A 14,465-nucleotide genomic window follows, 5' to 3' on the forward strand; every position below is an offset into this window, starting at 1 on the left:
TCACTGTGTCAGGCTGTAACCTCCCCTAGGACCATCACTGTGTCAGGCTGTAACTCCCCTAGGACCATCACTGTGTCAGGCTGTAACCTCTCTAGAGGACCATCACTGTGTCACGCAGTAACCTCCCTTTGGACCATCACATCACTGTGTCAGGTTGTAACCTCCCCTAGGACCATCCTGTGTCAGGCTGTAACCTCCCCTAGGACCATCACTGTGTCAGGCAGTAACCTCCCCTAGGACCATCACTGTGCAGGCTGTAACCTCCTCTAGGACCATCACTGTGTCAGGCTGTAACCTCCTCTAGGACCATCACTGTGTCAGGCTGTAACCTCCCTAGGACCACCACTGTTTCAGGCTGTAACCCTCCTCTAGGACCATCACTGTTGTCAGGCTGTTAATCTCCCCTAGACCATCACTGTGTCAGGCAGTAACCTCCTCTAGGACCATCACTGTGTCAGGCTGTAACCTCCTCTAGGACCATCACTGTTTCAGGCTGTAACCTCCTCTAGGACCATCACTGTGTCAGGCTGTAACCTCCTCTAGGACCATCACTGTGTCAGGCAGTAACCTCCCTTAGGACCATCACTGTGTCAGGCTGTAACCTCCTCTAGGACCATCGCTGTGTCAGGCTGTAACCTCCTCTAGGACCATCACTGTGTCAGGCAGTAACCTCCCTTAGGACTATCACTGTTTCAGGCTGTAACCTCCTCTAGGACCATCACTGTGTCAGGCTGTAACCTCCTCTAGGGCCATCACTGTGTCAGGCTGTAACCTCCTCTAGGACCATCACTGTGTCAGGCTGTAACCTCCCCTAGGACCATCACTGTGCCAGGCTGTAACCTCCCCTAGGACCATCACTGTGTCAGGCTGTAACCTCCTGTAGGACCATCGTTGTGTCAGGCAGTAACCTACTCTAGGACCATCACTGTGTCAGGCTGTAACCTCCCCTAGGACCGTCACTGTGTCAGGCAGTAACCTCCCCTTGGACCATCACTCCATCACTGTGTCAGGTTGTAACCTCCTCTAGGACCATCACAGTGTCAGGCTGTAACCTCCCCTAGGACCATCACTGTGTCAGGCTGTAACCTCCTCTAGGACCATCACTGTGTCATGCTGTAACCTCCTCTAGGACCATCACTGTGTCAGGCTGTAACCTCCTCTAGGACCATCACTGTGTCAGGCAGTAACCTCCCTTAGGACTATCACTGTGTCAGGCTGTAACCTCCTCTAGGACCATCACTGTGTCAGGCTGTAACCTCCTCTAGGACCATCACTGTGTCAGGCTGTAACCTCCACTAGGACCATCACTGTGTCAGGCTGTAACCTCCTCTAGGACCATCACTGTGTCAGGCAGTAACCTCCCTTAGGACCATCACTGTGTCAGGCTGTAACCTCCCCTAGGACCATCACTGTGTCAGGCTGTAACCTCCACTAGGACCATCACTGTGTCAGGCTGTAACCTCCTCTAGGACCATCACTGTGTCAGGCTGTAACCTCCCCTAGGACCATCACTGTGCCAGGCTGTAACCTCCCCTAGGACCATCACTGTGTCAGGCTGTAACCTCCCCTAGGACCATCACTGTGTCAGGCTGTAACCTCCTCTAGGACCATCACTGTGTCACGCAGTAACCTCCCTTTGGACCATCACTCCATCACTGTGTCAGGTTGTAACCTCCCCTAGGACCATCACTGTGTCAGGCTGTAACCTCCCCTAGGACCATCACTGTGTCAGGCAGTAACCTCCCCTAGGATCATCACTGTGTCAGGCTGTAACCTCCTCTAGGACCATCACTGTGTCAGGCTGTAACCTCCTCTAGGACCATCACTGTGTCAGGCTGTAACCTCCCCTAGGACCATCACTGTGTCAGGCTGTAACCTCCCCTAGGACCATCACTGTGTCAGGCTGTATCCTCCTCTAGGGCCATCACTGTGTCAGGCTGTAACCTCCTCTAGGACCATCACTGTGTCAGGCTGTAACCTCCTCTAGGACCATCACTGTGTCAGGCTGTAATCTCCCCTAGGACCACCACTGTTTCAGGCTGTAACCTATAGGACCATCACTGTGTCAGGCTCTAACCTCCCCTAGGACCATCACTGTGTCAGGCAGTAACCTCCTCTAGTACCATCACTGTGTCAGGCTGTAACCTCCACTAGGACCATCACTGTTTCAGGCTGTAACCTCCTCTAGGACCATCACTGTGTCAGGCTGTAACCTCCTCTAGGACCATCACTGTGTCAGGCAGTAACCTCCACTAGGACCATCACTGTGTCAGGCTGTAACCTCCTCTAGGACCATCGCTGTGTCAGGCTGTAACCTCCTCTAGGGCCATCACTGTGTCAGGCTGTAACCTCCTCTAGGACCATCACTGTGTCAGGCTGTAACCTCCTCTAGGACCATCACTGTGTCAGGCTGTAATCTCCCCTAGGACCACCACTGTTTCAGGCTGTAACCTATAGGACCATCACTGTGTCAGGCTCTAACCTCCCCTAGGACCATCACTGTGTCAGGCAGTAACCTTCTCTATTACCATCACTGTGTCAGGCTGTAACCTCCTCTAGGACCATCACTGTTTCAGGCTGTAACCTCCTCTAGGACCATCACTGTGTCAGGCTGTAACCTCCTCTAGGACCATCACTGTGTCAGGCAGTAACCTCCACTAGGACCATCACTATGTCAGGCTGTAACCTCCTCTAGGACCATCGCTGTGTCAGGCAGTAACCTCCCTTAGGACCATCACTGTGTCAGGCTGTAACCTCCCCTAGGACCATCACTGTGCCAGGCTGTAACCTCCCCTAGGACCATCACTGTGTCAGGCTGTAACCTCCTGTAGGACCATCGCTGTGTCAGGCAGTAACCTACTCTAGGACCATCACTGTGTCAGGCTGTAACCTCCCCTAGGACCGTCACTGTGTCAGGCAGTAACCTCCCCTTGGACCATCACTGTGTCAGGCTGTAACTTCCTCTAGGACCATCACTGTGTCAGGCTGTAACTTCCCCTAGGACCATCACTGTGTCAGGCTGTAACCTCCTCTATGACCATCACTGTGTCAGGCTGTAACCTCCTCGAGGACCATCACTGTGTCAGGCTGTAATCTCCTCTAGACCATCACTGTGTCGGGCTGTAACCTCCTCTAGGACCATCACTGTGTCAGGCTGTAACCTCCCCTAGGACCATCACTGTGTCAGGCTGTAACCTCCCCTAGGACCATCACTGTGTCAGGCTGTATTCTCCTCTAGGGCCATCACTGTGTCAGGCTGTAACCTCCTCTAGGACCATCACTGTGTCAGGCTGTAACCTCCTCTAGGACCATCACTGTGTCAGGCTGTAATCTCCCCTAGGACCACCACTGTTTCAGGCTGTAACCTATAGGACCATCACTGTGTCAGGCTCTAACCTCCCCTAGGACCATCACTGTGTCAGGCAGTAACCTCCTCTAGTACCATCACTGTGTCAGGCTGTAACCTCCTCTAGGACCATCACTGTTTCAGGCTGTAACCTCCTCTAGGACCATCACTGTGTCAGGCTGTAACCTCCTCTAGGACCATCACTGTGTCAGGCAGTAACCTCCACTAGGACCATCACTGTGTCAGGCTGTAACCTCCTCTAGGACCATCACTGTGTCAGGCAGTAACCTCCCTTAGGACCATCACTGTGTCAGGCTGTAACCTCCTCTAGGACCATCGCTGTGTCAGGCAGTAACCTCCCTTAGGACCATCACTGTGTCAGGCTGTAACCTCCCCTAGGACCATCACTGTGCCAGGCTGTAACCTCCCCTAGGACCATCACTGTGTCAGGCTGTAACCTCCTGTAGGACCATCGCTGTGTCAGGCAGTAACCTACTCTAGGACCATCACTGTGTCAGGCTGTAACCTCCCCTAGGACCGTCACTGTGTCAGGCAGTAACCTCCCCTTGGACCATCACTGTGTCAGGCTGTAACTTCCTCTAGGACCATCACTGTGTCAGGCTGTAACTTCCCCTAGGACCATCACTGTGTCAGGCTGTAACCTCCTCTATGACCATCACTGTGTCAGGCTGTAACCTCCTCGAGGACCATCACTGTGTCAGGCTGTAATCTCCTCTAGACCATCACTGTGTCGGGCTGTAACCTCCCCTAGAACCATCACCGTGTCAGGCTGTAACCTCCCCTAGGACCATCACTGTGTCAGGCTGTAACCTCCCCTAGGACCATCACTGTGTCAGGCTGTAACCTCCCCTAGGACCATCACTGTGTCAGGCTGTAACCTCCTCTAGGACCATCACTGTGTCATGCAGTAACCTCCCTTTGGACCATCACTCCATCACTGTGTCAGGTTGTAACCTCCCCTAGGACCATCACTGTGTCAGGCTGTAACCTCCCCTAGGACCATCACTGTGTCAGGCAGTAACCTCCCCTAGGACCATCACTGTGTCAGGCTGTAACCTCCTCTAGGACCATCACTGTGTCAGGCTGTAACCTCCTCTAGGACCATCACTGTGTCAGGCTGTAACCTCCCCTAGGACCATCACTGTGTCAGGATGTAACCTCCCCTAGGACCATCACTGTGTCAGGCTGTAACCTCCTCTAGGGCCATCACTGTGTCAGGCTGTAACCTCCTCTAGGACCATCACTGTGTCAGGCTGTAACCTCCTCTAGGACCATCACTGTGTCAGGCTGTAACCTCCCCTAGGACCACCACTGTGTCAGGCTGTAACCTCCTCTAGGACCATCACTGTGTCAGGCTGTAATCTCCCCTAGGACCATCACTGTGTCAGGCAGTAACCTCCTCTAGGACCATCACTGTGTCAGGCTGTAACCTCCTCTAGGACCATCACTGTTTCAGGCTGTAACCTCCTCTAGGACCATCACTGTGTCAGGCTGTAACCTCCTCTAGGACCATCACTGTGTCAGGCTGTAACCTCCACTAGGACCATCACTGTGTCAGGCTGTAACCTCCTCTAGGACCATCACTGTGTCAGGCAGTAACCTCCCTTAGGACCATCACTGTGTCAGGCTGTAACCTCCTCTAGGACCATCGCTGTGTCAGGCAGTAACCTCCCTTAGGACCATCACTGTGTCAGGCTGTAACCTCCCCTAGGACCATCACTGTGCCAGGCTGTAACCTCCCCTAGGACCATCACTGTGTCAGGCTGTAACCTCCTGTAGGACCATCGCTGTGTCAGGCAGTAACCTACTCTAGGACCATCACTGTGTCAGGCTGTAACCTCCCCTAGGACCGTAACTGTGTCAGGCAGTAACCTCCCCTTGTACCATCACTCCATCACTGTGTCAGGTTGTAACCTCCTCTAGGACCATCACAGTGTCAGGCTGTAACCTCCCCTAGGACCATCACTGTGTCAGGCTGTAACCTCCTCTAGGACCATCACTGTGTCATGCTGTAACCTCCTCTAGGACCATCACTGTGTCAGGCTGTAACCTCCTCTAGGACCATCACTGTGTCAGGCAGTAACCTCCCTTAGGACTATCACTGTGTCAGGCTGTAACCTCCTCTAGGACCATCACTGTGTCAGGCTGTAACCTCCTCTAGGACCATCACTGTGTCAGGCTGTAACCTCCTCTAGGACCATCACTGTGTCAGGCTGTAACCTCCTCTAGGACCATCACTGTGTCAGGCAGTAACCTCCCTTAGGACCATCACTGTTTCAGGATGTAACCTCCTCTACGACCATCACTGTGTCAGGCTGTAACCTCCCCTAGGACCATCACTGTGTCAGGCTGTAACCTCCTCTAGGGCCATCACTGTGTCAGGCTGTAACCTCCTCTAGGACCATCACTGTGTCAGGCTGTAATCTCCCCTAGGACCATCACTGTGTCAGGCTGTAACCTCCTCTAGGACCATCACTGTGACAGGCTGTAACCTCCTCTAGCACCATCACTGTGTCAGGCTGTAACCTCCTCTAGGACCATCACTGTGTCAGGCTGTAACCTCCTCTAGGACCATCACTGTGTCAGGCAGTAACCTCCCTTAGGACCATCACTGTTTCAGGCTGTAACCTCCTCTACGACCATCACTGTGTCAGGATGTAACCTCCCTTAGGACCATCACTGTGTCAGGCTGTAACCTCCTCTAGGACCATCCCTGTGTCAGGCTGTTACCTCCCCTAGGACCACCACTGTTTCAGGCTGTAACATCCTCTAGGACCATCACTGTGTCAGGCTGTAACCTCCCCTAGGACCATCACTGTGTCAGTCAGTAACCTCCTCTAGGACCATCACTGTGTCAGGCTGTAACCTCCTCTAGGACCATCACTGTTTCAGGCTGTAACCTCCTCTAGGACCATCACTGTTTCAGGCTGTAAACTCCTCTAGGACCATCACTGTGTCAGGCTGTAACCTCCACTAGGACCATCACTGTGTCAGGCTGTAAACTCCTCTAGGACCATCACTGTGTCAGGCAGTAACCTCCCTTAGGACCATCACTGTGTCAGGCTGTAAACTCCTCTCGAACCATCGCTGTGTCAGGCAGTAACCTCCCTTAGGACCATCACTGTGTCAGGCTGTAACCTCCTCTAGGACCATCGCTGTGTCAGGCAGTAACCTACTCTAGGACCATCACTGTGTCAGGCTGTAACCTCCCCTAGGACCGTCACTGTGTCAGGCTGTAACCTCCCCTTTGACAATCACTCCATCACTGTGTCAGGTTGTAACCTCCCCTAGGACCATCACAGGTTCAGGCTGTAACCTCCCCTAGGACCATCACTGTGTCAGGCTGTAACCTCCCTTAGGACCATCACTGTTTCAGGCTGTAACCTCCCCTAGGACCATCACTGTGTCAGGCTGTAACCTCCCCTAGGACCACCACTGTTTCAGGCTGTAACCTCCTCTAGGACCATCACTGTGTCAGGCTGTAATCTCCCCTAGGACCATCACTGTGTCAGGCAGTAACCTCCTCTAGGACCATCACTGTGTCAGGCTGTAACCTCCTCTAGGACCATCACTGTTTCAGGCTGTAACCTTCTCTAGGACCATCACTGTGTCAGGCTGTAACCTCCTCTAGGACCATCACTGTGTCAGGCTGTAACCTCCACTAGGACATTCACTGTGTCAGGCTGTAACCTCCTCTAGGACCATCACTGTGTCAGGCAGTAACCTCCCTTAGGACCATCACTGTGTCAGGCTGTAACCTCCTCTAGGACCATCGCTGTGTCAGGCAGTAACCTCCCTTAGGACCATCACTGTGTCAGGCTGTAACCTCCCCTAGGACCATCACTGTGCCAGGCTGTAACCTCCCCTAGGACCATCACTGTGTCAGGCTGTAACCTCCTGTAGGACCATCGCTGTGTCAGGCAGTAACCTACTCTAGGACCATCACTGTGTCAGGCTGTAAACTCCCCTAGGACCGTCACTGTGTCAGGCAGTAACCTCCCCTTGGACCATCACCCCATCACTGTGTCAGGTTGTAACCTCCTCTAGTACCATCACAGTGTCAGGCTGTAACCTCCCCTAGGACCATCACTGTGTCAGGCTGTAACCCCCTCTAGGACCATCACTGTGTCAGGCTGTAACCTCCTCTAGGACCATCACTGTGTCAGGCTGTAACCTCCTCTAGGACCATCACTGTGTCAGGCAGTAACCTCCCTTAGGACTATCACTGTGTCAGGCTGTAACCTCCTCTAGGACCATCACTGTGTCAGGCTGTAACCTCCTCTAGGACCATCACTGTGTCAGGCTGTAACCTCCTCTAGGACCATCACTGTGTCAGGCTGTAACCTCCTCTAGGACCATCACTGTGTCAGGCAGTAACCTCCCTTAGGACCATCACTGTTTCAGGCTGTAACATCCTCTACGACCATCACTGTGTCAGGCTGTAACCTCCCCTAGGACCATCACTGTGTCAGGCTGTAACCTCATCTAGGGCCATCACTGTGTCAGGCTGTAACCTCCTCTAGGACCATCACTGTGTCAGGCTGTAATCTCCCCTAGGACCATCACTGTGTCAGGCTGTAACCTCCTCTAGGACCATCACTGTGACAGGCTGTAACCTCCTCTAGGACCATCACTGTGTCAGGCTGTAACCTCCTCTAGGACCATCACTGTGTCAGGCTGTAACCTCCTCTAGGACCATCACTGTGTCAGGCTGTAACCTCCTCTAGGACCATCACTGTGTCAGGCAGTAATCTCCCTTAGGACCATCACTGTTTCAGGCTGTAACCTCCCCTAGGACCATCACTGTGTCAGGCTGTAACCTCCCCTAGGACCATCACTGTGTCAGGCTGTAACCTCCTCTAGGGCCATCACTGTGTCAGGCTGTAACCTCCTCTAGGACCATCACTGTGTCAGGCTGTAACCTCCTCTAGGACCATCACTGTGTCAGGCTGTAACCTCCCCTAGGACCACCACTGTTTCAGGCTGTAACCTCCTCTAGGACCATCACTGTGTCAGGCTGTAACCTCCCCTAGGACCATCACTGTGTCAGGCAGTAACCTCCTCTAGGACCATCACTGTGTCAGGCTGTAACCTCCTCTAGGACCATCACTGTTTCAGGCTGTAACCTCCTCTAGGACCATCACTGTGTCAGGCTGTAACCTCCTCTAGGACCATCACTGTGTCAGGCTGTAACCTCCACTATGACATTCACTGTGTCAGGCAGTAACCTCCCCTTGGACCATCACTCCATCACTGTGTCAGGTTGTAACCTCCTCTAGTACCATCACAGTGTCAGGCTGTAACCTCCCCTAGGACCATCACTGTGTCAGGCTGTAACCTCCTCTAGGACCATCACTGTGTCAGGCAGTAACCTCCCTTAGGACTATCACTGTGTCAGGCTTTAACCTCCTCTAGGACCATCACTGTGTCAGGCTGTAACCTCCTCTAGGACCATCACTGTGTCAGGCTGTAACCTCCTCTAGGACCATCACTGTGTCAGGCTGTAACCTCCTCTAGGACCATCACTGTGTCAGGCAGTAACCTCCCTTAGGACCATCACTGTTTCAGGCTGTAACATCCTCTACGACCATCACTGTGTCAGGCTGTAACCTCCCCTAGGACCATCACTGTGTCAGGCTGTAACCTCCTCTAGGGCCATCACTGTGTCAGGCTGTAACCTCCTCTAGGACCATCACTGTGTCAGGCTGTAATCTCCCCTAGGACCATCACTGTGTCAGGCTGTAACCTCCTCTAGGACCATCACTGTGACAGGCTGTAACCTCCTCTAGGACCATCACTGTGTCAGGCTGTAACCTCCTCTATGACCATCACTGTGTCAGGCTGTAACCTCCTCTAGGACCATCACTGTGTCAGGCAGTAACCTCCCTTAGGACCATCACTGTTTCAGGCTGTAACCTCCTCTACGACCATCACTGTGTCAGGCTGTAACCTCCTCTAGGACCATCACTGTGTCAGGCTGTAACCTCCTCTAGGGCCATCACTGTGTCAGGCTGTAACCTCCTCTAGGACCATCACTGTGTCAGGCAGTAACCTCCCTTAGGACCATCACTGTGTCAGGCTGTAACCTCTTCTCGAACCATCGCTGTGTCAGGCAGTAACCTCCCTTAGGACCATCACTGTGTCAGGCTGTAACCTCCCCTAGGACCATCACTGTGTCAGGCTGTAACCTCCTCTAGGACCATCGGGTGAACTCCTCAAACTGGTCCAACACCCCATCTCCCTCTCTCCACACGGCGTTGGCCCACTCCAGGGCTTTCCCAGTGAGGCACGAGACGAGGGTGGACAACCTCTCACGACCCGATGGATTTGGGTTGACGGTGGCTAGGTAGAGGTTTAATTGTAACAGGAACCCCTGGCAGTTCGCAGCCCTTCCGTCGTACTCCTGGGGCAAGGAGAGACGAATCCCACTGGGTTCAGGCGGGAAAGGGGCGCTCAGGGGAGACCCCGGTTGTGGTGGTGGAGGCGCTGGAAAAACTCCCTGTCTCTCCCAGTGGTCCATTGTCTGGACAACACGATCCATGGTGGTGCCAAGGTGGTGTAGTATTGCTGCATGCTCCTGGACACGCTCCTCCACTCCTATGGCCGGGGTAACGTTTCCTGCTGACTCCATAGTACAGTCGGAGATTCTGTAAGGGTGTTTAACTGGCGGCAGAGAAGTCAGACGCAGGAGAGAAATAACTGTGTTTCCAACGGCGCAGTTTAATACAAAAAACCCACCAGAAAACATAAATATAAAAATCAATGGGTGCACATAACCCGACGCACACCAGTACAGACATACACAAACACTTACAATAAACAATCTCCGACAAGGACATGAGGGGAAACAGAGGGTTAAATACACAACATATAATTGATGGGATTGGAACCAGGTGTGAAGGAAGACAAGACAAAACCAATGGAAAATGAAAAATGGATCAGTGATGGCTAGAAGGTCGGTGACGTCGACCGCCGAACACCGCCCAAACAAGGAGAGGGACGGACTTTGGCGGAAGTCGTGACATCCTCTTTCAAAATATAGTTTGGTAAATCATGGATAACACATTTCTATACATTATTTTTGTTAGAATTTCTATGTTGAAGATAAAAAAAAATATTTGGTGCATTTTTACCCATATTCCATCCAGTTTGCTTTATTTTTATAGTATATTAATCTTGATCTTTCTTAAATAAGTCTTGTAGTTTTCCATTTCTTTTAGTTTTCCTCTAACTTATTCTGTGCCTCTATGTTAGAGTTTTTATTGCTATCTATCTGTACTGTTAGTTCCTCTATGTTAGAGTTTTTATTGCTATCTATCTGTACTGTTAGTTCCTCTATGTTAGAGTTTTTATTGCTATCTATCTGTACTGTTAGTTCCTCTATGTTAGAGTTTTTATTGCTATCTATCTGTACTGTTAGTTCCTCTATGTTAGAGTTTTTATTGCTATCTATCTGTACTGTTAGTTCCTCTATTTTCTTTTTTAAGATGAACTCTTTTGCCCTAAATCGTTTTGGTTTTAAAGATGAGTATTGAATTGATTATATAGATTTGATGATATAGACTTGATTATATAGATTTGATTATATAGATTTGATTATATAGATTGATTATATAGATTTGATGATATAGATTTGATGATATAGATTTGATGCTAGATAATGATGACAGTTGATTGTTGCTGATGGCTCTGTGTTTGAAACTGAAACTAGCCCTCAGGAGAAACTACCATCTGACCAAGATAGAGGGATAGAAGAGATGGATGGATGGAGGTATAGAAGAGATGGATGGATAGAGAGATGGATGGATGGAGATATAGAAGAGATAGATGATAGAGAGATGGATGGAGGTATAGAAGAGATGGATGGATGGATGGATGGAGATATAGAAGAGATAGATGATAGAGAGATGGATGGAGGTATAGAAGAGATGGATGGATAGAGAGATGGATGGAGGTATAGAAGAGATGGATGGATGGATGGATGGAGATATAGAAGAGATAGATGATAGAGAGATGGATGGAGGTATAGAAGAGATGGATGATAGAGAGATGGATGGAGGTATAGAAAAGATGGATGGATAGAGAGATGGATGGAGGTATAGAAGAGATGGATGGATGGAGATATAGAAGAGATAGATAATAGAGAGATGGATAGAGGTATAGAAGAGATGGATGGATGGATGGATGGAGATATAGAAGAGATAGATGATAGAGAGATGGATGGAGGTATAGAAGAGATGGATGATAGAGAGATGGATGGAGGTATAGAAAAGATGGATGGATAGAGAGATGGATGGAGGTATAGAAGAGATGGATGGATGGAGATATAGAAGAGATAGATAATAGAGAGATGGATAGAGGTATAGAAGAGATGGATGGATGGATGGATGGAGATATAGAAGAGATAGATAATAGAGAGATGGATAGAGGTATAGAAGAGATGGATGGATAGAGAGATGAGTGGAGGTATAGAAAAGATGGATGGATGATAGAGAGATGGGTGGAGGTATAGAAAAGATGGATGATAGAGAGATGGGTGGAGGTATAGAAAAGATGGATGATAGAGAGATGGGTGGAGGTATAGAAGAGATGGATGATGGATGGAGATATAGAAGAGATAGATCATAGAGAGATGGGTGGAGGTATAGAAGAGATGGATGATAGAGAGATGGGTGGAGGTATAGAAGAGATGGATGATAGAGAGATGGGTGGAGGTATAGAAGAGATGGATGATAGATAGATCAAATCAAATCAACTTTATTTATATAGCCCTTCTTACATCAGCTGATATCTCAAAGTGCTGTACAGAAACCCAGCCTAAAACCCCAAACAGCAAGCAATGCAGGTGTAGAAGCACGGTGGCTAGTAAAAACTCCCTAGAAAGGCCAAAACCTAGGAAGAAACCTAGAGAGGAACCAGGCTATGAGGGCTGTGCCGGGTGGAGATTATAACAGCACATGGCCTAGATGTTCAAATGTTCATAAATGACCAGCATGGTCAAATAATAATAATCATAGTAGTTGTCGAGGGTGCAACAAGTCAGTAACACAAGAGTAAGTGTCAGTTGGCTTTTTCATAGCCGATCTTTGAGAGTATCTCTACCGCTCCTGCTGTCTCTAGAGAGTTGAAAACAGCAGGTCTGGGACAGGTAGCACGTCCAGTGAATAGGTCAGGGGTGGAGGTATAGAAGAGATGGATGATAGAGAGATGGGTGGAGGTATAGAAGAGATGGATGATAGAGAGATGGGTGGAGGTATAGATAATCTTGAGTTTGTTCTAGCTATTCGTGTGAGCCCTCAGCCAAACCCAGTGATGAAGAAAGATCTATCCCAACTGTGTGTGTGTGTGTGTGTGTGTGTGTGTGTGTGTGTGTGTGTGTGTGTGTGTGTGTGTGTGTGTGTGTGTGTGTGTGTGTGTGTGTGTGTGTGTGTGTGTGTGTTCAGCATGGTCCAACTGCATTCCTTAGTTTGATGGATCTGAGAGAGAGAGAGGGAGAGAGAGAGAGAGAGTGGTAGAGAAAGAGAGAGACCTATAACAGCTGGTGGTGTGGTTTAGTATTTGAATGAAAACAGGAAGAGTGGATTGAGACAGACTTGGAACCAATCAGAGCAACAAAATAAACATCTGCACAAGACCCCTGAATGTTTGTTGGTCTGTCTATAGAGCATCTGTGTGTGTTTGACCAGGCTCTCACATCCTAACTATGAGTTTACCCAGGGTGACACTCCAAATTCAGCATGAACCCATTCAGTAAGGGCGTTAGAAAAGTCCAGAAGTAAGAGTTGACTGAAAGCCCTGTCATAGTGTCGTTGGACAAACAAACAGTCACTCTATTGATGTAGACATAGTTATTATCCAAATGTCTGGGAGGGAAAAATAGCTTTTCTGACCGAACAGAAAGGTTTGGGATTGTATATGTTGTAGATAGGATTGTTTCTTTAATAGGGTTGAGTCTGGGTTGCTCTTTATCTCTGTCTCTCTGTGTATATCTATCTCTGTCTCTCTCTGTGTATCTCTCTATATATCTGTCTCTCTGTATCTCTCCCTATATCTTTCTCTCTGTGTATCTCTATCAATGAAATTAAATTCAAAGGGCTTTGTCTCTGTCTCTCTGTGTATCTTTTTATCTCTCTTTATATCTGTCTCTCTGTGTATCTCTCTGTATCGCTCTGTTTCTGTATCTCTCTATGTATCTCTCTGTATCTCTATCTCTCTGTGTATCTTTCTGTCTCTTTTTACATCTGTCTCTCTGTGTATCTATCTGTCTCTGTATCTCTCTGTGTGTCTCTCTGTGTATCTCTCTATATCTCTCTGTATCTCTATCTCTATGTGTATCTCTCTGTATCTCTCTGTATCTGTATCTCTCTGTGCATCCCTGTATCTGTATCTCTCTGTGTATCTCTTTGTGTATCTCTCTGTATCTCTCTGTATCTGTATTTCTCTGTGTATCAATTCAATTCAATTCAAGGGGCTTTATTGGCAAAAGCAAGTGAGGTAGATAATATACAAAAGTGAAATAAACAATAAAAATTAACAGTAAACATTACACATTACAAGTTCCAAAAGAATAAAGACAATACAAATGTAATATTATGTATGTATATATACAGTGTTGTAATGATGTACAAATGGTTAAAGTACAAAAGGGAAAATAAATAAGCATAAATATGGGTTGTATTTACATTATATTTTGTATCTCTCTGTATCTGTATCTCTCAGTATCTGTTTCTCTCTGTATCTGTATCTCTCTCTGTACCTCTCTCTGTACCTCTCTGTATCTCTCTGTATCTGTATCTCTCTGTGTATCTCTCTGTATCTGTATCTCTCTGTAATGCTTTGAGGCACTCTCTTTACCTTTGTAACTCAGAATGTCACAATTAATGTTTAATGAGCTGTGTGCCCCTGGAGAGGAACACAGTACTTCTCTCTCTCTTCTTTTCTCACTTTTCATCGCTCACTCTCATTCTCTCTCTTCCTCTCTCACTCACTCTATCACACTCCTGTCATGTTCTCTTTCCCTTTCCCTCTCTCTGTTCTCCCTGACAGAAGCACCCCGCTCCCCTTTGTTTGATGGTGACAGTGTATTCTATTCACCAGC

Source organism: Salmo trutta, chromosome 13, assembly GCF_901001165.1.
Source record: "Salmo trutta chromosome 13, fSalTru1.1, whole genome shotgun sequence".
NCBI classification, from domain to species: Eukaryota; Metazoa; Chordata; class Actinopteri; order Salmoniformes; family Salmonidae; genus Salmo; species Salmo trutta.